Source organism: Sitodiplosis mosellana, unplaced genomic scaffold (assembly GCF_009176505.1).
Source record: "Sitodiplosis mosellana isolate CC-2019 unplaced genomic scaffold, AAFC_SMos_1.0 Smas_scaffold_21, whole genome shotgun sequence".
Taxonomy (NCBI): domain Eukaryota; kingdom Metazoa; phylum Arthropoda; class Insecta; order Diptera; family Cecidomyiidae; genus Sitodiplosis; species Sitodiplosis mosellana.
Window position 1 is genome coordinate 974084 of NW_022595263.1, and position 25811 is coordinate 999894.

A 25811-nucleotide genomic window follows, 5' to 3' on the forward strand; every position below is an offset into this window, starting at 1 on the left:
CGTGCGTTGTGTTGATGAGCGAACAAGCGAACCGAATCAACATTCTGTGTGTTCAATTGTATTAGCGTGCGCGTATTCATTCATGCATGAATAGGAATGTGTAGTCATGCGGAATGCATGAGTATAGCATCAGCGGGACCGGTTATGGATGCAAATGTTTGCTTGATTCCGCTTCGTCTCTTTTTGCTTTCTTTCGTTGTTGATACCAACACTCAATCACATACATAAATACACACACACACACACCATATTTTGGTGTGTACTCGCAGTATGCGGCAGCCATGTTTGTTCTTCATTGGTATTTGTACGGACCGTTTTTTTGATGGCTCCGTTCATATACAGACACACACATACACATTCAATACTGCTGCGTTTTCATTTCAGGATTTCATTTTATCGCACTTGGAATGGAAAACATGAACATTCAGCAGTTTTAAATTGAATCGAAATGATTTCTTTCATTAACCCTTGAAAAACACACGAAATATTTGTACTTTTTTTTAAAAAGAGAACGAAGAATGTGTAATATTAATGATAATATAATAATAATATTTCCTCCTATTTTTCTGAATATCAAGTTGTTTTCTAAAGAATTTTTGGATAGGTTTAGTTAAGCGTAAGATATTCATAAACTTCATTCATAAATGAAAAAAATGCAAAATACTTATTCAGTCTTGAACGATGTTTAATCAAATCGGTTCTCATGCACAGAAGAAATATTTGTCTTTCGTCTAGTCTAAATTCAGTATTTCGATTGGACACAGAGCTAAGGGCAGTTTCTTTAATCCGACAGTCGATGTGGGTTAACTATTGATTTTTCGCGGCACAAAATTGGTTCTATTCCAAAAATTCAGAACATGTTTCTGTGCCGAAGTTTCTCAATCCATTTGATTTTCATGAATCCGAAATATTTTATTCAAAAAAAGTTTTCAGCAATTTTAATTGGATTCGCAAACGTAGGAGCACTCGTTGTATATTTTGTGTGTGTGTGTGTGTGTCCAACGAGCAAATGTTGCTGCTGCAAAGTTATTTCGATAAAGAAAATATTTTTATATCATTTTTATGTGGGACATCAACTTAGTCGGAGAGGAATCCATTAAAACGAGTGCTGTTGCTTAGAGAGTAGTTGAGCAAGAATCGATGCGGCTTGGGATGACCGAGTCAACATTTTGTATGTGAAATGCATAATAATTGGGTTCGATCACATGTCTCGTCTATTTTACACGTTTCGCTGTCAGTGGGCTAGGCTGAGCAGCAGCAGCAGCCGTTTAGCCAGCCTGTTGACGTCGAAGCAAAAAGAATCTCCTATAAAAATTCATTAAGCATACTTTGATAAATAACTCTTTTATGGGTAATTTTTATATGAGGAACACGCAATAAAAGAGTTTCCGTTTAATGGTGTGTTTTGATGTGTTTTACGACGTAGTTTCATTTGATGGCTACTTATTTATCCATTGAAATAGTCATCTTTTTTATTACATCTACACTGAGGAGTCAGTGTATTATTTGTTTAGTAGGTATTTTCATTAAACACACATTTGCGGTTCGATAATTACGCTACTAATTATTCGTCGTGTCTCGATAAGCGTTAGAAGCAACATCATTGTTCTTTTCTTTCTTCTTTTCCGTTTTGAGTTGCAATGCTTCCGTCGTGACGAACTGCAGACGTTTGAAATGGCTCATTCGATCATTCTTTATTGTTATTGCATTCGACTCGAGACTTCGGGCAATTGAATGTGAATTGAAAACGTGATTCAATTGTTTCAATATCAATAAATACACATCGGAATAGCAAATGGAGAGTAATTTTCTGATACCTTCAAACACAAAGGGCACCCTTTTGCAATGTGTGCGACTGTACGTTTTTTTTTATTGTATCTTATAATCAAAGCCGAAGTTCTTTTGCAAATATCATAGGAGCATGTTTTTGTGTTTTTTTTGCTTATTTTCGTTCGCTAATGGTTATTTAGTATGCGGTAGACTCAAATCGAGCATGTTCTGTGTTCTTGGCGATAATTCATTCAATTTTATCGGCTTTAGTCCGTAATTCTTTTTTAACCTTGAAACATATTAGATTCGTTTGTCGAAAATCAGGCTTGTGTATATCGAGACACTTGAAATTAGTGGATTTCTCCGGAGCCCATTTGCATGTCGCTTGATAATTCATGTCGCCAAGCAAGCAACTCTTATCGTGATTGCGGCGATTTTTTTCGGTTATTATTTTTTCTCGTAATCATGAGCAGCTAAAGTCAAACTTTTTCGAGGGAATTCCGCGTTCACAGTAATCAATATTGGAATATTATGGAAAGTGTCGCTTGATCCAAACAAATGAAATAAAACATGACTATTTATTGGTGTTATTTTGTTCGTGAGACACTTCGAAAAATGTGTTTTAAATTAATCTATTTTTATTCAACTAAAAGCCACAAATCTACAATGGCTGTTGCTCCAAACACGACATGCACCACTTCGCTAGTAGTGAGTGAGCGAACGAGCGAGCGACAGCAACAGCGTTTGTGGTCATGTTTTTGTATCTGACAAAAATATGTAAAACGTAGCCATCCCATAAAATGCTTGAATTTATGGTTCCGCAATGTGTATATGTCAGTGCGGCGTTTAATTTATGAAATGAGATATAATATGAAATAGTAGAAGACAAACCTCGAAGTCAAATATATACTCATGGTTTTGTTTGGCTACAGCCGCACGGCCAGCCAACTGAAATCTAGCTCTTTAAATAGACAATTTATTCACTCAATGCACTCGAAAGACACATTCAATCGGAGAGTCTGTCTTGGCGTTGTCCGTGTGTTTCTTCTTTAATTTTTTTTGCAATCGACAAACGTGCGTTTTTGCACACAAATTAAACCCATTGAGTTGGAATTAGTTGCATTTTATCAATACATCATCTTAGTTGAACTCGAAAATTGTCTGCAGCTCCGCTTTCGAGACTTTATTTGTTGTTGATTATTGTGTTGATTCAATACGTGGGCATTCGTTACATGAATAAAGCCTTTGCTCGGTTGATTGCGATGCACAGATGCACATACGATGGTTTTAATTTCCTCACTTCCACGCGAAGATTCAAATTTAATGAAACAAAAATGTTTTTTCAATCAATTTTTTCACCGAAATCAACAACAGTCTGGAAACGTAAGAAATTCTTTAGTTCGAATTTCGATTTGTTGTTTGGCTTTACGAAAATCCCCATTGGAATTGATAAACATATCCATGGATTGGGGGGGTTTTTGTGAATAACGCAGGAGGAAATGGTTTTTGATAAGTTCTTAGCTGCTCAAAATTCAGTTATTCAATTTATCTTGCTTCTGTAGTTTGATCTCGATATGTAGCCCAGCTTTGGATTCTTTGTCTGCGTTTGATACATCGCATTTTTCCATTTGAAAAAGCTGCACAGCCCGAGCACAATTTACAACATGACGCGGTCCTATGTAATGCGTCCGCCATAGCAACGCGTCAATGTTATCTGCTTTTAAATTTAAATATAATGTATTCATGAAAGATTTAAGATTGAGTGGGTTACAAGAAATGTTTTTGTATATATTTCCATCGAATGCGCGGCACAAACACAGAACAGTCGGTGCGGGGAGCGAAGAAGTCAATGAACAACGCTGAAATGTTGTGTTTGAATAAAATTTATATGCTGAAGATAACGCGTTTCGTTTCGGCTCGGCTTGGCTCGGCACTTTCCGAAATCTCACTGCTCGCATCCGAAAAGGCGTTTGTTAGTTTTGGTTTTAGGCGCTTGAATCCGGCGTAAGTAAATAGTGGATTCGGCATGCAGCCGAAAAATCCAAAATATGCGCTAGGGGACGGGAAAACAACAATGGAGAAAATAATCTTCATGAAATTCGGAATACGCTTTTTCCACTATGACTCAGATAGGATATATAATCAAAATAATGTCTAATGGAATCTAGCAGCGCAATGTAAATACAGCTGGTTGCTGATACGTAAATCATTTATCACTTTTTTCAGCCAAATACACGGAATGCAAACACGCGATCAGCGTGATATTCGTCGTAGCGGGAAATGTCACGTGTCAATTGTAATTCAAGCAGATTAAATTTTTCGCCTCACGCTTTAATTTACTCGCTTCGATTTAGCAATCGCTATGAGTGAACTTTGCAACCATTTTCAAAATGGTTACAATTGCAGAATCCATAGGCGTGAGCCGCATAATCTCTGCTGCATTCGAAAAAGAAGAGATTGAAAAATCCATATGCGATTCGAGCTTGTTTGTGGCATTTCGTTAATAATAAATAAAATTATCCGTAATTCCACCGAAAGGCTTACTGGAATCACATTTGCCCTCATATTTATGGCGAATGGCAAAGGAAATCCCACCAAAATGGTTGTTTGCAATTTTGGTTATCATCCGACTGGCATTTCGAATGTGTGAAGTTGTGATTTTATTACAAAATATGTTGGTTCGATTGGAGGGAAAATTGAATGCATCGCGAAAATGGATGATCGAAAAAGTAATCATCACCTCTTTTCCATTAACGCAATTGCACTGGTGAACAGTCATAAAGCATTTACACGATATTCTTTATCGTGACCAAAGTCAAGTACTTGAACCTTTTGTATTCTTGTTCATTTTCTCATTCATTCCAATTAAATTCCATTTGGCGAAGCACACAAGACAAAATCAACACCATCAAATGCGAAATGCAAACAGAACATTGGTTTTTGTAATTAAAACTGAAAAAGCTTTTTGGCCTTTATCTACTACACATTTTTTTCCCTGTTTCCCTTTGAGACCGAACACACAGAAAATGCCTCGTTTCTACTTCATACGGCAAAATGAATAATTTGCAATATATCAAAAATGCGAAAAAGAGAGAGAATGAAAAAAATGCACGAACCAATAACAATAATAATAATGTGTTGAATTTCTCTTTTATTTTCATGAGTGCTTCATGCGTCGTTTTGTGTATTTTTTGTGTGTGAAGTATATTCATTTCATTATTTTTCATGCATTTATTTCTTATCTTCTTAATGCACGCAGTCATTTCGATTGCGCCGTTTGCTTCTCTCGTATGTTTTTCTCGTTTCGTTAACTTGCTCACTTTCTGGCGTTTTTTTTTCGGGACGTTGAAAAAACATATCTAGCAACGAGTAAATGAAGTGTACAAAGGCAGAAGTGACTGAATACCGAGACACACACTCAGCAAGCGGCGTAAGATACACAACCAAAAGAAACAGACAAAAAATTGAATTCAAAAGTACAAAAATGAATATAAACATCGAGTCGCATCGAAAAAAAAGCTGAAATAAAAAGATTGAAACGGGAATGAATTTATATGAAGAGTGGCATCATGAGCAAATAATAATGCAGGGACTGAACGAGCGTGTGGCAGACGAGCTCGAATCGAACCAAATGCAAGAAAAATAAAATCAGAAAACTCGTTTTTCGATGTGTCCATGTTTTTATTTTGGGCCTTCGTTTTTCTTGTTATTTTTCTTGTGTATGCACAACAATTCAAATTATTTCTTTGCTTTTTTCCGTCTATCTCTCATCGCCTCCGAGACGAGAGACTAAAAGACCCAGAGCTGAGCGCAGTCAAAGATGCTGTATATATGTGAGTTTATTATAAGCCCAACTGAACGCGTACTCCCGAAAAAAAGGTCAACCTAAAAACGAACAAACACAAAGAGCGATTCAGCAACGAAACACACGGACAAAAAAGACCGTCTCATAAGTTTTTTTTCCCTCTCATTCCAGAATACAGCAGAAGGAACAAAAAAATTAAATTGATATTAAAATAGATGGAAAGAAGCAGAAACAACGGAATTATACATGAGCACTCTTTTTTTCGGTGGAGATGGACGAGAAAGCGCAAAGGAAATTCACTTTGTTTGTATGGTGCGGGTATATAGAATGGTTTCTTTTTCGTTTCGTTTCGCTGGTGGATTGTTTGTTATGCTCAAAACGCTGGTGCAGCATTTTTCTACATGAATGCGATAAACTGCGGCATTCATCAGGCAACAAACGCATTTTCGAGCAACCAACAACAATGCTTATGCAATTTTTCCGTCGTTCTTTTGTGAACAGCGACTCTGTTGTTGTTGTTTTTTTTTGTTGCTTCATTTCATTTCACTGCTTTTTGGTGATTCTATCTTTTTCAGCCTTATTTTGTCGAGCACATAATGAATTCTCAATGGTAGTCACAGTGATGATGCGATTAAACATTAAATTGCTCGTTTTTTTTACGTGCAACATCACCATTTCGAAAGCATTGATTTTCGATCAATTCAATTGGAATCAGGCTTTTATTGCTGTATTATCAAGTATTTGTGCGCGTTTCCCGAGCTTATATCACATCTCTGTATATCTTCATTTTCCTTTAACGAATTGCCGTGCGTTTGGTTTGTGCGCAGGAAATTGCAAATTATGTGCTCAAGATATAATTTTTAATTATATTTCTGGGGCGAGAGCATTGGGAGTTCCTTCTGAGTCTTGTATTTAGATTCATTTTTGCAAATAAATCGATTTTGAAATTGAATTCCGCCATGATTTGATTGCGAGTAAACATAATAAACTCAATGTCCAAATGATCGTATTACGATTGCAGACTGTAAAAAGTAAATCAATCGAAGACCTGTTGCCCTACCACCTTATTAAATTCCTTTTCCGCTTTTTTATATGTGTTTTAAAGTGATAAATTTTGATCGATTGGCATTATGGCCATTCGTTAATAGAATAAATAAGACGCTTGATTTTTATCGTCCAAACAAGATGAACACCAATAAAATGAACTCCAACGATGAATTGGGCTGTGCTGATCTACAGACTCAAAGTATTTACACAAACGATGCGCAATAAACAAATAATTTAGTTAAAATTTTATGGTGTTTTTGTTGTTCGGTTTTACGATCTATAAAAGAGGTCTTTAAAAGATCATTTTTACGATGTGTTGAACGAGGTGTTGTTACTATCAACGGCAGCAGCCAACATAAGCAGCCCGAGTGGCGTTCTCGTTCAGCTTGAGTTGTGCCATGCATATACTCGATATATGTATGACGGCGAAGAAGTAAGACGAGCACCGATGCAAATTCAAAATCTTACCGAAAATTTATAGACAATTTTTTGTACGTTTATATACTCTGGTCTTGGTTTAGTAACTTCTTCCATTTCACTTAATTCTGTTTTGCTTAATTTTCCGTGTGTTTGTGTGTTTTTGTTATTGTTTTTTTTTTGTTCGTGATTATTTTTTCCCTCTTCTTCAAGCCATTACCAATAAACGGGGTCAATAACAGTCACGATAATTGGCAATAAGTGGTACAATAGCTTTCTATTACTGCTGCTGCTGCTGCTGTCGATTACGAACACGTTTTGCCAATCGGTTCATTCATAAGATTCTCAAATGGCACCTTTTATCTTGATCATTTTATCATCTTTTCAATAATTTTTAAACTTTACGATTCAATGTCGATTCGTGGAACAAGCAGAATGAATACCGAAATGGACATAGAACAAAGATTAGTCTCGTTCAATCAAAAAAACTGTTTGTCAATAGAACAAAGAAATTGTTTTTTGGGGAGATTTTCCCTATCGAAAAATCAGCGTCAACATAGCGAATGAGTTGTCGCATGCAAATAAATTTTCGGAAATTATAGCGAGCTTTGCATGAATTTACATAAGCGAACGTTACACCCAAAAACCCAAGCCACATTATTTTATATAGTAATTTATTGACGATGGAGATTTATCCATTTAAATTTATTCAACCGGATGGAAAAAAGCACATATGCATTATAACCAGTATTAAATAAGAGCGGGTTTAAGAACATTTTTCTATATCAAAATGGTGCGCAAACACAAAAGAGACACAAAACGACGAATTCACAACACCATTTGACGCTCTTAATTTGAAAAATGTGTCAAATAATTTATTGATATTGAACACAATATCGGAGAGAATTCTCTACTTGAATTATATATATCGATACGAATGAGAATAGAGCTCTGGAATGCTTATGGTTATGCAAATGCAGACACAAGAGACAAGACTTAAGAGACAGAAAAAAGAGAGAGGGAAAAAATTGCCGACATTTATCTGAATGATCAAGGTGGTACATTAGTTCGGATTCGCGAATAGAAACCGAATACAAATACTAGATTGTGAATTTATGACGTCTAATAAGAAGCGAATGCACTAATTCATTTTAATCTTAGTCTTAGCCGTGTTTTTCTCTGGCAACGCGACCATTTTCTGTTGTTGTTCTTGTTTGTCATTGCTCTCTACACTATTGATTGTAAATAATAGAAAGCTTTAATGTCTTTTGCTTTAGATCGCGTTCGAGACGGCTAATATTATAACATTTATCAGTATTATATTTTCTTTTCGTGTTGTAACCGTCGCTTGTTCACGAATCGCCGACCAAATACAATGAGCTCGTTCACGATCCCAGCCAACAGATACCATATGGCTGCACCCATAAAAAACAACACGGTGTCGCTGTACATTTATTAAAATTAACGATTCGAATGCAGTCGTCATGTAATGGTTTTTGTGTCACTAGCAACTTCGCACTAGCGACCATGGAATATCTCTATAATTTATGTGACAACAATCCGAAAAATGAATAGAAAACAAATATGGAGCCACCATTTTTACCGCTAAGTGTGTAATATTTTCTGTTAGCCATTTTAAGCACAGACTTTGTTACGTCTCAAAATATTGTGCAGCACTGAATAAAGACAGAGAAAGAGCAATATGCGAATGCATTCTTCGCTCAATTAAACTGATTAAATTCCTTGTTGCTCGCCATTCAAATGGAGTCATTTGAACAATTTTAAGGTTTTTGTTTTTTTTTCAGTTGTCGTCTGATGCGAATGTGCCACCTACATTTTTTGATTCAAAGAAAAGGTTGTCAACGTCCACTGGCATATTTCACAATGAATAAAGGAGCATTGATAGCTCGTAAATAAAACCACACGTTCACCAAACACTATAGTTCATAGATCGCTAAATCGCCACCGATATTCCCGCCAGTTTCGAATTCTCTACCATTTTTGTCGACTAATGCAAATCTTTTTGTAGAAATTAGCATCGAAGCAAATATGGCATGCTGATTTTTAAATATTGTTCGGTTTTCTTTTGTGCGGCACACTTTTTATGGCATGGAATATCACAACCATTTCAAATCTAAGTCTTTTCGAGAATTCACCAAATTCAACTACTGATTTTACATTTTGCACCATCCGCTTTTAGCGTCTTTCCATGCCACTTTATTTTTTGAAAGAATAGCTGAAAATTATTTATTACGTCAATTTAGTGTTATTTTGATTGCGTTTTTATATTCTGTGTCGTTGTGGCTTTTGGAACGTGACTCACTGAATCAAACATGCTGTTTTCTCAGTTGACCATTTGACTTTGGTTTTATCAGTTTTTCGATTGAATTTCACGATTTTTGGTGTGAATCTGGCAATTTTGAACTGACCTAACTTGTTAAAACACGAAGGCACTTCTTTTCGACCGACTCACGTGCATAGACCAGCACAAACTGAACACACGTAAAAATCCTTGCCTCGGAAAAAAAAACTTGCTTCATCTTTTTTCTTCGTGGAAAAATTGATTATCTCCTTTCAAGGAAACTGCCTAACATTATTTGAATGGCAAAAAGGTTGAGGAAATTGAAAAAGACAACGATATTTCACGTTAAATGATGGGTTTTAAAAATCACTGTTATCAGCAACAATTGCATAAGGAACATGTAATTTTACACAAACTGCAATTGCTAACGGTAATAAAAGTGCAATGTTTGTCTTTGTAAAGGTAGAACCTTTAATGGCCATCATAAAACTAACAATGGTTTCACTTTTTTCATATTTCATATTTCCTTATGCACATTTGTACCGAAGTGCCGAAGGTCACAGTCACTTTGATTGCCTTGCATAATATACATGGCCTGCTGAGCGTTTATCTAATGAATTTCAAAGATTTTGCAAGGTGTTCCTAACCTGAGAACAAAGCAAAACGCATGTGTGGTAAAAACCCTTTGAATGAAATGTCTTTTCATTTACCAAAGTGACGTGATTTCTACTGAGAAAAAGACCTTGCCAGAAAAATAAAGAAGACGACATTCGAACGTTTTTGGTTGTTGTTGAAAGTAATACGTTGACAAAGAATTGCAGAAGATAATAAACTGTAAACTGCAATAAAGCCATTAAGGCTTTTTTACTTTCACCTTATCTTCGGAATATACCGATTTGTGTGTCTCACAAAAACGGTTTCTTACGCACCAAGAGAAATGGTAAATGGGAATGGCTGTTTTTGGAGTTTCGATTTCGTCATTTCATCGACTGCGCATCGTCTCGGTTTTTGGTGTGTATCATTTCAAAAATCTTCTTGAAGCCCCGAAGACACATTTCGATTTTGGTGCTCCGAAAATTATACTGTTCCAAAGAGACGGAGAAAAAAAGAGTCTAAAACTCTGGTCGCTACGAAATGGTTCATTTTAATACCTTAAGCTGATTGGGTAGTTTGGAATGTGGCGAAACCCTCTAACTGTAAATACGATTAGAGAAATAAGTTAGCATTAGAATTGATTCGGTGGAAATGACGTACACACACAGTGACTCTCTCGCAGCAAGGGAGCAAAAAACGACGCACGCCATCTAATTAAACCATATACATCGTCATATTTGGTGATTGTATTTAAAAATTTCCATTTTTCATGCACGCGTATTCATTCTGGGCGTTCGAGTGTGAAGCAAATGAAAACGAAAGGGAACGAATTTTCCATGCGCTCTCTTATCAGTAGGAACATGCATACATATCGAGCTATCATTCATGCATAAGTTCCAAAATCTGCCATTGCTGTCGGCTATTTAGAAAACAAAGTCACGCACTTTTTGTCACCGTCTTTTTTTTCTCTCTTTTTGGCGTTTCAAGTCGATTATGAAAATATTTTTTTGCTGTAGAATTTGTTGGGTGCCATAGTATAATAGAGTCATAGTAACGATCGTGCTAATTACATACAGTCATGTGATAAACCGTATACTACTTTACATAGGCGTTCCACATACGTTCGAACAGTAGCGCAACGAAACTCTGTTTCTCGTTATAAACAAAAGGATGCACGTTTTGCCTAAATGAATTTATGTGGCTACCAAATCAGTTGGTATTAAAATTCATAAGCTCTATGATAGCCGCCGTAATCCTTTCGCTTCGAATAATGACCACATACCGAGACTTTGTTGCTGCTGCACCATTCAAGTGGTCATCGGTGCTTTGGCCAATCTTTGGCTGATTAACATACGCGCAACCGGTAAACTTTGCACCAAAACAACAATTCAAACTGAAGCGTTTAACGGAGCGACAAACGTATCAACCGTATGACTCAGATGTGCAAATAAATTGAGCCAGATTGCCCGAAGTGTTTATCAATGATAAGAGTGTAATAATAACTTAATCACCTTTAAAAGCCATCATGGGTGCTATTAATTGCTGGTCTGTGCTGTAAAATATTTGATGATAAGTGTACAAACGATAATTTTACGTTTTGCTACGTTATGATCGCAGCAAAATAGACTCTTCATTTTATAGCAATTCACATTTTGCACGCTCACTCTCCTCAAGCGCTCATTTGAGAGCTTCGGCTAATTTTTTACGGCTTTGACCACAAAATAATTGCATTTAATGCTTCCAGTGCGACTCAGTGATAATTTCATATAATTTGTAGGGAAAAAAATATATGATAGGAATGTGCTTTCTGCATGCATGAGTTTGAATCATATTTTCACACGGTTTTCGAGCTAAATGTAGTGCTATGGATAGCAATTACATGAATGTTTAAATTAATTACGATTTCAGTAAGTTAGCTTTAAAATGAATTTGATAAATCAGAGCTCAACTCAATTGGTGCAATTTATGGCACAACATTTATAATATTTACAACGAAATGCACCATTTGTGGAATACTTTCCGGATTTATGCGCATCATATTTTTGGTGTGATTCCGGGTGTCCGCCACTTGAATAAGGACGAAAGAGTATCCGCATTACAAACTAATTGTCTGTCATAATTTTGGGGCATCAATGAAGTGCCATCGGAAATGTTAATTTTTATGCATTCACTGTTATGGAAATGCAGTGACATATTTAATGGAATATTATTGTTGCACTAAAAATGGTTGCGATGGTTCAGTTTGCAATACAATTTTTTTAAAAATAAATCACATGTTCCGGAATTTGGAACAAAGATAATACCAACTACATTATAAATGTGATGCATTTCAGGAATATCGAACTATGATTGCGGGACTACACAGGATATGCCAAATAAATTGCATTTTACGACCAAAACCAAGCCAGTTTGATACATATTTAAGAGAAATATGCAAATCGAGCCGGAATTCAAATTCACAATTTATGTAATGCCCAATTTCAGGGGCTTTTGGCACAATTAATTTCATGGAATATTTATAGAAATGTCCTTTTTTGCGCCATCCCAACACCCGAATATTGCGAAAAATGAAATCATATGGAAAACGCTGAATTAGTGTATGCAAAAGAAACAAGATAGCGAAAACCGTGGCAAAAAGTACGAAAAAATTAGTTTCTTTGATAAAATTCCATAATGTACGACAGCCATTTCTTACTTTTTCCCCCATTGAAATGAATGGTGTCATGTGCAAGATAAATGAAGACAAATTTATGAATCCATTGGCCGAATTTACATGCTTTCCACATCAAAGTGTTTTATGAAGTTGTATGAAAACGACAACGAAATTTTGAACCAATGCGAAAAAACGGATCGCAAAAAACAAGAGCGGAACACGAGAGAGTGAAAAAAATGTGCACAATTACAAAAGCCAACAGATGAAACAATATGAAATGAGCAATGTACGACTGTAGGCGGAAAGAAAAATAAATGAAAAACACCAAAACAGAGAATGAAACACAGATTAATCCCATATTCTTCGTTGTAATCAAACAGCGCAGATTAATTTTGGTCTCTTTTTTATTTATTTCATATTCGTGATTCGATTTTTCATGAATTGTTTTTTTTGTTCCTCTCGTTATTTACTCACGGGCATATGGTTCATAAATAAATTACACACAAAGTGCAAAGTAGATTGAAAACAAAACGAAGTACGAGTGTAATGAGAAAAATCCATTTTTCGTTGGTTGTCATCCGTGGGTTGTTGGTACCGCCATTGAAATGTATTTCAATTTCTCGGCTATCTCTCTCGCCGGTCATAAATAACAAAACGTGTTAATGAAAAGCTGAACATTGTTAAAGTTGGTCATATTCCATACGCTTTCGAATTCACAGCCCGTTGTGTCATGTTTTTGACCCAAAAAAAAACGATAATGTTTCGGTCGTGTGACAGTTTGAGCCAAACTGGAGTCATGAATCACAAGAACAACTTGTACTTCACTTTTTGTATTCAACATCACATCATACGGGGCCATTTTGATGAAATGCCTCTTTATCTCCCCCGAATCTGACCGCACAGTCATGTTACAGTTTTCGATTCGGTTTTCGAGCATCTATATAGAGTATGGAAATGATTATGAAACGCCCAGTGCAACCATTGGAAAATTACCAACGGCAAAACAAACTTAAAATTCACCGAAAAACAAACAAAACAAATGAATTTCCTTCAAAGTTTTCTTTGAATTCGAATATTTCACTTGGGCCACGGCATTGTCCTGAGACAAGAGAATTCTAAAGCTAGAGCAAGCGGAAGACGAGAGAACGAGAGCATGGGAGCGTGTGCACAGGAGCGCACTAGAGAAATATGTAAGCTGAATTCATTCGAATGCGAAATCTCACTCTTGGGAAATAGTTTAAATGCACATCGTTTTAATTCAAAACATAAATTCCGTTTAATGGGCGTTTGGGCGTGTTGGAAATGGTCGTTATCATAGCATGAAATAACATTTTCTCTTGCTTTTCGTGCTCACTTTTCCTTTTTCGATTTGCAAATTCAACAATCAACATTGTATAAAACTCCGGAAAAATGCAGAGTGAAAAAGCGAGCAAAACAAACAAGACACATAAGAACGGGAAAAAAGGAACTCGAATCTAACCATATAATAGCAGCAGCAGTACCAGTAGCAACAAAAATGGAAACGTTTGTTTTCGAAATACCGAATGCAGATTAAAACTTATATGAGATCCTTTGCATATCCAATATCCATGAATCCATGTTAATATTTCTCGGTGTTTCTTTCGCTTTTTTATTATTTTATTTGGTTGCTGTGCACTCGACCGAGTGCCGTGTCGTCTCGGCATCGATTTTGTATGAATTTCCAAAATGGTTTCATTAATGAAATTTATGTTTGGAAAAATCGTATTGTTGGTGCGTGCCATAACGCTCTTCTGCCTTTTTCAGCTCATTGATTGTTCTTATTGTCTTATTGAGTCTGTTTTTTTTTCTGTTCATCTCGTTCGCGGTTGTCGTACATTGGATCAGCGGCTCTTCGTATCTCTCACACTCGCTCGTCAGGTCCTTCGACAATTCGAATGGCTGCCAAATTAATCAAGTGCACATAAAGCTATATCAAGTCATTAAATCCAAAATTAAACTCATGCATAAATAATGAAAATCCATTTGGACGAGAAGTGAAAACCCTTTCGCCGCTTCGGTTTTTGTATTTCAAATTCAACTCGTGCCATAAACTCGATTAGGCACTTTGCCCAACACAATGCATCAAAACACACGGCTTTTTTCGAAATAGAATATAGGCGAGAAATGGTTTGCCAGTTATAAGCCTTTCGTGAAATGCAAACGACCGGCCGAGCCGAAGCGAACCAAACCAAACCGAACCCTAGCCAAACTGTATTATCTAGCAAAATGGTTGCTTGTATTCAAATGTGAATATTGCTACGAATTTCGTCGCATATATTCTGAGATTATTATGTAATATATAACCCTTAACACGCTATTTCATTATCATTCGTTTATTTGCAGCCCGCTCGCCCGTTCTTCGGCACTCTTTTGTTATGTTGATAGTGCGGCACTACGATTTCCATGCATATATTTTCATTTAAGCATTCATGAATGACAATGAACATCCATATGGATTAGTTGAATGCTTGCGTTTCGGAAAAATTTACGGACAGGATGCTCGATTGTGAAATTCTGGGGGCAGCAAATGAAGAAGTGCGAATGGTGTTGGATTGGAGAGTGTGAGTGAGTGAGAGCGAGTCGAGGATATGTAAATTTCAAGTGACGCAAAACGGAAAAAGGCGAGAGCGAAAAAAGAGCAAGGGAACCATTTTTTGATGAAACAGCAGTCTGATGTATCACTCTCCACTAAATCCATAGTGAATAACCGATGATGGTTGCACCGTCCCTTGGACAAAATTCAAAAAATTGCACACTTCAATTATCCAGAAGAATAATTCCCTCTAGACACACTGCTGAATGGCCAAGCACACACAGCCTTTTGTGTTCACTTTGGCACTTCACATTTTCAAATCCATACACAAACATTTCGCCAAAATTCGTTTTCATTCGGGCCCCATTCCGTTTCATCCGTACATGCACAAATACAAAGCCTCCTACGAGATTACGAATAATCAGAAAATACAAAAAGTTCTCTTTTCATTCGATTTTATAAGGCGAAAGGAAGCTATTTCTGGATTAGTTGAATTCCCTTTAAAAATGATCTAAGGCAATTGAAACGGTGGCCCAGTCTGAATTATTATTGGAAGAAATCATTCTCATTTGCGACAAGATTTATATGTTTTTCAAGCATTCAGTATTCAATTTCAAAAAAGTATGAAACGCGATGTCCGTGCTTCACCATTGTGTTTGAAATGTTGTCTTGCGACGGCATTTTTTCGAACCAATAAATTAGAATTTGTCTTTGTGAAAAACGGACCAAATCGTGGGAAATAGTCAAAAAAAGCAGCAGCGACCAAAACTTTCGATAGTCGCATTTTTTTCTTTTTAACCTTTTCCTATATTCGACTTATGTCACCTTTTTTCGTTCCAATGCTCAAAATTCTTGGGCACGTCTGCGATTCATGACAAAATAAAACCCAAAACTCAAACACGTTTTACCAACGAAATCTTTGATTCCATATTTTTGAATTGAGGGAAATAATTTGTCTGTGAGCTTTGTTTTTTTTTGGCTTGCACAAGTTATTGCTCGAAGTTGTGTTAAAATGGAAATATTTATTTAGCAGCAATGTGTAGTAATGCAGTTTTTCGTGATTCACATCGAAAACCGAGCCAAGTTTAACAACGTCCAACTGGTTTGAGAGCCAGAAAAAAAACGCACACATTCTGTACAACATTACTACATTGCTTAAGCAGAACAAAATTATTTGATACGATATAACTTTAACTTCTGGCGATTTATTGGCGTTTTGCGTATTTGCATGCGCAAATAAAAAGAAAAATTATATGCGCCAAAATGAACAACGATAACGCGAAAAATGCGAAAGAAAGTCGAAAATATTTATTCATCGCATAAATATGCACACCACCATGGTGTTGTGATTTATTGTTAGCCATTTTTTGTTGGTGTGTGGTTCTGCAGCTCATGCAACGCGGAAAAATGAAGATTAAAACTCAGCAGTGTTCTGAATCATTATTCGTTGTTGTTGTTGTTGTTGTTATGTATCGTTTTCTTCCGATATAGGCTTTATGGTAACACGTATTGAACGTCTATTTATGCATCAACAAGGGACCGCAACCAGAGAAACAAATCTTATTACTTGATTGATGATTGTAAAACGCACTTTTGAACGGCACAACTGAAGTTTGGTGCGTGAACAAACAAGAAAAATGGTTTCGATTGTGTGAATTCCGAATTTTAATGGTGTTCTTTTTCGGTTAGCGTTGATCAATGCAATAAATTGTATAATTCCAAATTCCGCATGCTTTCCGAAATGACAAACAATGTATTATTATGGGTGTGCTTATCGGAATATTTTAAAGTTATTAATTGACGTTTTCGGTAAAGAAAAGCTATTCCGCCCAAAAACAGTCGTATGTTCCATCCACAAAAAATGCATTCGATGTTTTTCAGGGAAGTTAATTAAAACGCATTTAAATGATTATTTAAAAATATGTTACACACAGTTATTGTTCCCAGATAATGGTTACACTCGGTTGCATCGGATGGCCGTCGTTTGTGTTGTTCCACTTGGCACTCGGCGTATAATTAATTCAAAGCGTGTTCACTGTTCATAGTTCACCAGAGCCGTTTTTCTGTCGACTGTGCCATGCTTTCGAATTCTTAATTTAAAGTTATGTTATGTTATGTTATGTTATGTTGTGTTGTGTTGTGGGTAGTTGGGCTTTTATTTAGGCGATTAGATTCCCAATATGGGAGTGGCTTTTCAAGAAATTTGCTAGGATTTTCTTTGGGTTTTCGGGCTTTCAATTTGGGTTTTTGGGTTTTTCTTTGGGTTTTTTGGTTTTTGGGTTTTTCTTTGGGTTTTTTGGTTTTTGGACTTTCAAAAACCCATAAAAACCATAAAAACACGAGCAAATGTGTGCACAGTGTCACTCCCATAGCATCGAGAAATTTGGTAAATCAGAGAAATAAGATTATAGCCAATTCTAAGTCCGAGGACTTCGCCAATTTTCAAAATTCGCTAACCCTTTTCTAAAAAAAACCCTTTTTAACTTCTAAAAAAAAAAAACCACAAACCCAAAATAGCGGTTTTCGGCGCTTTTGTTCTGATATCGACTGAAAATAATTACCTTTTCTCTTTCTCGAGTTGGATGTCTCTCGCTTTTGGCCATCGAAAAGCAATCAATGTGAAATATGCAAACCGATCCCAAATCGTTTCAACGGCACTGAAATGCGAATTGGTTTTTCTATTTTGCAAAACTGATTTTGCCATCAATTCGTTTCCACGTCATAGAGTTTTCGTTCATTACTTCCACCGAATTAAACCTCAACGCCATCTAACCGATACTAGGGGGATCGCGGCCTTCCTTTTTTTCGAATATAATTTCCATTACACTTCCAGAAGAGCACAAAATTCAATTTTTATTCCAAAGGAGAGGCAACAACACACACACCGTTTTCTTTCGTTTTTAATTCTTGTTTATAATAGTGTGTTTTTTAGTATTGGTTCTCGAGATCGCGATACACATACACGGTCAATATCTTTGCCTGCGATAAGGGCCGTACGTATCTCTTTTAATACGCTGTTAAACCAAATGGCAACACAGCAAAAGGTTCAAGCAGCTGCAGGTACGAAAAACAACTCACATTCATAAAAAAACATATGAAGAGCTGGATGAAACGAATGGCAAAATGTGCTACAGTCAAACGGCAATGGCTAGTGCCTTCCGCATATTTCGTACTTTTACGTGCTGATGGTCGAAATGTGGCATTTTGACTGTAACAAGGTTTCGTGCTAACGACAGAAGGAAGTAATATGAAAATCCGCATTGGAGCAGCGCACGATATTCGCAAGTATGCAACGTTTTTATTGAGTCCCTTCGAGAATTAAACATATCGCTCATCAACTTTTGATGATTTGCGAAAAAGATTTCCACGTGCAAAACCTTTCACACTTCACAAAACCTATAATTTCAAATGAAACATCTCATTTTCATCCTTTTCTTCGTTTTTGTATTTGTTCAATTTTTGTTGGATAAACGGTCAAGAGCAGAATCCAATCAACTTAACCCTATCATTCAATTTCAATTCATTACATAAGTCTATTTATACCATATAGCGAATAGATTTTGTACAAATAACATATAATATTGCCGTTATGATCTTTACGATATCTCTGGCGGCACTTTTTATATACCTGATGATGAGTTCTTGTTTAATTTCGAGTTAATTCAATTCATTTATGTAAATATATCGACTGTGGAATTGAAAAAACCGCCTAAAATTGAAATAATCATTCAAATGATGTTAAATTTGAATAATATCTGATGTTAAATATTTGCTTGGATTTATTTGAACTGTTGGTACAACAAACAGATTGGGCTGTGTTTTGCTCCAAACTGAATACTTTTCTCACACTTCGTTTTTGGAAAAGTAAGGAAAAAAACGAAACGTCTTGACAACAACAACAAGAATAAATTCGGTTTGTTCTCGTCGTTTCCACCATTCTAAGAAATGTATGAAGTTTTGAAGCTAGGGTTAGTTTATTCATTTTGCAATCCCTGCTGCGATATAATGTTTTATTTTGTTGTTCGTGTTGCGTTCGTGCGATTGGTTTTGCCAGCATGAACCGTTCGAAGCGAAACAAAGGGAATGGAATGGACGAGCAGTAACAGCAGCAGCATCTGAAAGTCGCACGCGATACGCTTTTCGCATTTCCTTGGCATTCAAGATAGATGTTTTGTTTCATTTGTTCGTTCGTTCTCCTCTTCTTTTATATTTTATTCGGTCCGCTGAAAAAGAAAAACAAAAAAAACCCCACAAACTCTTTTGAAACTGCATGAAAAGGGAACACATTAAAACGAAAATATTTATGAAAAGGAAACGAGAATGAGAACGAAGGAAAAGGGTATGTTTTTGTTGTTGTCGATTTTCATCTTGGTCCGAGTATCATGCAATATGTGAGCGGAGAGAGTGTATGGAATACGCAACACATATAGGCTTGAATCATAGCGTGCACTACAATAATATTAGTTTCTCGGCATTTGTAATGGGTTCCTTCTCGTATAACAGATTGTACATAATTCAGTTGGTGTCTTGGAAAAATGACGGCAGAGCAGCAGCAGCAGCAGCAAACGCCTTACAAATGGTTGAATGCTTTACACATGATTCCTTTAATGGCGCAGCACACACGTTTTTTATGTGTTTGAAAAGCACTTATACAACAATCAGCAAAGACTCTGGCTGCACACACAGAGAACCCATCCCGCTCAGCGTCCGTTCTATCTGTTTCACTTAATTTAGTCGATATATCTGCATTGCTGCTGTTCAAGAGCCATGCACACACGATGTTACAAAACGGCAGATAAAATCGCTTATGAGCAGACAAGTTCGAAACAGCAGGCATTGCGTCTCCTACGAATTTCTCATTTAAATTGGAAAAGTTGTAATTAAAACCGATCTTTAGACGATAAGAGGAGAAAAAAATTCTCCGGAAGAAATGCAGCATCTGCATATTTCCATGCATCTTTTCGATTTCGTTTAGATTTCGTCATAGAAATACTAGACAATAGGTTGGAATTTGTGTTTCTTCACCCTTTATCTGGCGCAGAGACGATAATTGGAATATAATTGGAGCATGACCAAAACAAGTTCAACCAATGAATGGCTCGTTCACTTACGCCTCTCTTTTCTTCTGTGTACAATGGCCAAGCGATCTTCAAAGTTCTGCATACATGGATCGTAAGGGGAATTGTATTCCACCGAGCACATAATACACACAAAATACGTAAATTTATTGGAAAATTGTGAGAAAAGAATAAAATGCTTTTGTTCCTCTATCTACTCGTAGGAATATTCGTTCGCCGATGGAACTTTCTTTACTCTAATGGCCAATAAACAATTTTTAATGCTTCTTTCAGGCAATTTCATTTCGGGGCAATATCGTAAAAATTCTTTTTCATCATGAAGGAAAATGAGAAAACAAGACCAGAAAAGAAAATTGCGCACGTAGATTATATACATTCATAAACTGGCTTGACATTAGAGAATGCTTTGGTTTGCCATTTCTTGGCAACGAGAAGGCGGCCATCGGCAGAGCATCCGTTTTCCAGTTGCGCTGTTGGCCTTGCGAAAATGCTGAAGGATAATTCGGAGCAAATACACACACACACACTCGCTCTATTTCTGGTAGCGATACACCATTCGTGCATTATAAACAGAGTTGCGCGCACAAAACTCAGAAAAAAATTGCAGTAAATATGAAAAATTTCTTCATTATTTTTTTTCTTCTCTTCGGTTGCCACCGCTCGTGTTTGCTCTCTTTTATTTATTCTTGGATGTATATGTGCGTTTTTATATGTGTGTGCAAATACCCCAACTCGAAAAGTATTCAATTTTTCTCGGTTCATTGAGCTGCCGGTTCATTAGCAATAAATATTTGCACAACGCAAAGGAGTAGCTATTCATGTGAAAGATTTTATTTTTTTCTTTGTGTGTCTTTACTGAACTAATATTGAAACGGAGAGCTGAAAGACGAACATCAACACGGAAACTTTTTTCTTTGCCATTGTTTGTGTTGGGGAAATATCGAGAGTATGGAGAGCAAATCGCTAACAAAAAAATATTGTAGTGGATTTTGACCCTTTGCCAATTGTTATAATTCATAATAATACACAGACACATACACATAATGCGGCAAACGGGCAAAAACAAGCGCCAACAATCATGTTATGAGAATGAAAAGTGTTCGGTGCACGACATGTGTGGCTTGTTCAAGCGATTCACATTATTTTCGATAATACGATCCACGAGGCGATATTTTTTGTTCATTTTTGGTTCGTTAAAACGGTTATAAAACGCATTATTGCCGCTTTGTGTTTGTGTGCACCGGAACATTCGGATAGCATGTACCACTCATATATCTCGCTTTTTACTGCATCGATGGAAGTTAATCTATCGAAAATAAAACCAAAATTAATATGAAGTGCGGATGCGATTTATGGCATGTTGTGTTTTTGTTACATGAATACAACTCGATACACGAATCAGAATGCATTTCCCGTATGAAAAAAAGCATACAACGATTTTCAAATGAAGGAAGAACGGGAAGCAAAGATACAACAACGCTCCATGCGTTCTCGGAAGCGAATATCAAAAACACCTTCGCTAAAATGCAATGGTGCACAACTCGTTTTCAAATTAAACGTAGCGAAAGAAAATAACTCTGCGAAAATGGACTCATTTACGATCGTTCAATCTGATTCGACCAATTGACAATAGACACGAGGCGAATGGCGACCTCGAGCGCAATGTAGAGAGCGAGCGATAGAGAGAGAGAGAGAGAGAGAGAGAGAGCGAGAGAGCGACAAAGATCCAAAAGTAATTTGCAATAAAGTCTAATTCCCAATGACAACACATTCATTCTCGTTATTAACGGCTCTGTAAATACGAGCACGGCCATTGTTTGTTCGCACGCCAATGCTTAGGTTGAATTTGCTAAAAGTCTATAAAATCTATGATAACGACCAAATAATGTTTATTTAACGCAGAGGGTTTGTCTATGCGCACAACTAATGCCACATTGAAAACATATTTACGTGCGATTTTTTGTGCCATTCGCTCTCTAACTAACGAAACAACGCCAATTTAATCGATACATAAACTGATACGGGAATGAACTTGTCCGTCCGGTTGTTTATAGTTGCACCGTACGGCACTTGCATCGTTCGGTTTCATAGTGGTGGGTGAGGTAAGCGAGCGACGAACAAGAGAAAAAGTGCATTGCAGCCAGACCACAGACGGCACATTGTACATTTCTACATTGACGCTCATACGATGGCCGGTCACAACCGTTTAAAACAAAAGCTCTGTGCAAATAAAATCATACGTTAATTATTTGCGCTTGATTTTAATCTTTGCCATTCAGTGCGAACGCAGTGGGCTGGGCCACAGTGGTATTTGTTCAACGATGGAGTTTCATTCGTGCCCGGGACAAAATGTAATTGGAAATATTTGACAATAGCAATAAATATCGGTGCCGACGGTAGTTTAAATTGCAAAATCCAGCATTAAAGTATCAAATGGGCTCCTGTTTCTGATAACGAATAATCCAATGGACAGGTTAATGTTTGATCATACATTCATTGAACGATGACCATTCCAACGGTATAAATCAAGGAGATTAAAACGCCATTTTGCCAATGCATTAGAACTTGAACATTAAATGCATCGCACATGATATTTTATGGCGATGGGATCACATTTGAAGTGCATTTCTAGCAGAGGCCATTTACAAAACGGGTAATTTGTTTTGCTTGTTTGAATTTACTTAGAAACGGTTATGAATATGAATATGAATATGAATATGAAACCAAATCCCCTTGAATGCCGAAACAGTCAATTACAAAAACGCAGTATGCCTAATATTGCTGATACAAGCAATTCAAATACAAATAAAACGGAACGCAAGTTTCTTGTGAAATTGTGTATTTTGTTTTGTTTTTTTTTTAAAGTTATTCAACATAGCAAACTCTTCCTCTCTTTCAAATGATGCCAACATATGTTTTCGGCGTTCTTTTGTTCATATTTATATGTTTTTCTCGACAACAACTCTTTGTTGCCACTCAAACCGCATTCAAACGGCTTTTGTTTACATCTTCACTTCCAGTGCGGGAGCTCTGAAAATTACGGGTGAATTTGACGAACGCATACGAGTCGAGTCGAGTCGAGGCGTAGATAAAACAAGATGTTCACATTTGAAAATGTCAATTGTTGTTTTTATCAGTCGTACTTAGGCCCAAAAGGGAAACACATAAAATCTTCCGATGTTTCCACTGAAATGATTTATGGCAGCCACCTAATTGCGTCATAAAAATAACAGAGACGATTTCTACAGTACAATGTAAGAGATGTTTTGACACTTTCTTCTCGGTTTTGGTGCTTCCTTGCTGTTTTTTTTCTCTACTTTTTAAATGCAAAAAATGAACATATGTTTGACTAAAGATGATCCGCTTCGAAGTCACTCATCAGAGAAAAGTTACTCTCAACGTGAAATTTCTTCCTATCTCGAGCCGCTCCTCGAGTTTCACTCTAGTGAACGGATTTTTCTACATGTCTTATTCTTAATAAATGGAAATGTTCTTAAGTTATGAGTTGTGAACGTTGATATGAGTAAAATTCGAAAATATAATGTTTTAGAAAGCAAAATAATTTTTCTTTGTCGGATTTCTTTCGATCGAATATGGAATCCGATTATTTTTTGTATCATCAAAATGTTTCAATATGTTGAGCATCAAAACGTCATAAATTGCATTGATATAATAATTTGAAAAATTCAAATCGGAGGCAACTTAAAACGAACCAAAAACCAAAAGGCTGTATTTAAAAATAGCCCGCTGTGTGATTTATTACCATGTTCGGATCAGGGGCTCCTTTCATTTTGTACCGCATGTTCGATGAATCGCTTATGAAGCCATTAAAATTTACCTGATCGAATTCATTTTTATCTCGTTTTCCTTTGAAGAATAAATTTGAAAAAAAGTTCAAAGTGGAAAAATGTGTGTGCGTTTTAATTTTCGATTGTTTTCGATATCCAATCGATCGTTTCGAACCATTTACATGCTTTCAAAAGATAAATGCACGCTTGAATGGCAATGAGGCGTGGCTTCATTTTAAAGGTAGACCCTAAGCACTCGATTGCATGCAACTCGAAGGAATAAAGTGTTTGATCAATTTTTTCTACGGCGCATCCAATCTAATCACCGGGAACAATGGGCCATTTGAAATTGTTCAAACTGTTAAAATTGTGTATTATTACTCAATTAGACGTCCATATGGTGCGGTTTAGATGATGTATAGTGCTGATATAGTGACCATATCAAATGACTGGAAATTTCATATTTTCTCTATGCTTCGCTTGGGAAGAATGTCTTAAACCGTGTGAAGAAATCACAATTATTTAAAATATCACACATTTAAATGAAATTTCGTATCATATTGAGCTGAAAAATTCGAGTCCCAGAGCTAAAAGAAATGTTGATCAAAATCATGGTCAGCATGCAAATTAAGAATGGCAACACATACAATTTTCACCTTCAGACAATGAATTAACTTCTGAGAAGATTAGAATTTTTGGAGATGATTTACGAAAAATGTTCCCACAAGCCCGTGAACTTTTCTCGTAAAACCGATTTACGTAGCATAAGTTTTCACATCAGATAAAATATCTCGTCTAATGGCATAAGTTTTGGAATCATGCACACCATATCATTTGTATGGCAACTTGTACATAATTTTCAAGATAATCACGGTCACATACTTCATAGCATATTGCGCTTCAAGCAACACAATAAAATCCATAACATTTTGGGAAATTTCAATTGAGTTTGTTTGGTGTTAGTTTGAAGTAAATAGAACGTGATACATTTTGTTTTTGCAATAATAAACTCTTTCAACCAATTTTATCGTTATCGACTCACAGAGCATTTCTCGATCACAAACTTAGTGGGAGGCTGGTTATTAAATTGATATAGGTACCTTTTTTTTTTCTCTAATTGGCGGAGTTGTTTCAGTTTCGTATTGAATAATATTCGCCGAATTTCTTTGAAAATGAGAAAAATTGGCGCCACAAAATTTTCCATAGTGAATAAAATGTTTTTGTTCTGATCGCCTCGAAAAATGAGTCTTTCGTCTCCGTGCCAAAATAAATTGACAGGAAAATTGAAGGGGTTGCTGCTTTCTTTTCGTAATTAGAATCAAAGACGCCAGTCGACATCGGCTCTCCGAAATGATAACAATATTTCATCTGTTCAAATTGTTTGGACATCGAAATCATTTTGGTATAAAAGATGGTTTCAGACTGTCGCACAGAATCAGTTTTCTGTGAATCAGATGAATTTCGACAACGTTGTTATTCTTAGTAATCGGAAATCAGTTATATTGTTGCCATTTTAAAAGTAAAATTGCAATTTGTTGAAGTGAAATAGTGTGAGTGTTGGAAAATTGGTTCAATTGACTTTTGGCCCGAAAATGGAGTGAATCAATTGAAATTGCAAAATCGCCTAGCCAAATCTCAATGGAAATGCTGGCAAAATTTTATTGCCTTGTGATTTATCTCGCGACAAACGAAATGGCAGACCATGAAATGGAAAAGGGCAATAAAATGAATCAGAAACATAAAATAAGCTTTGTTTTTGTGGCTGTGCAAAAAAAATAACATAGACAACATCGATAAAGCGAA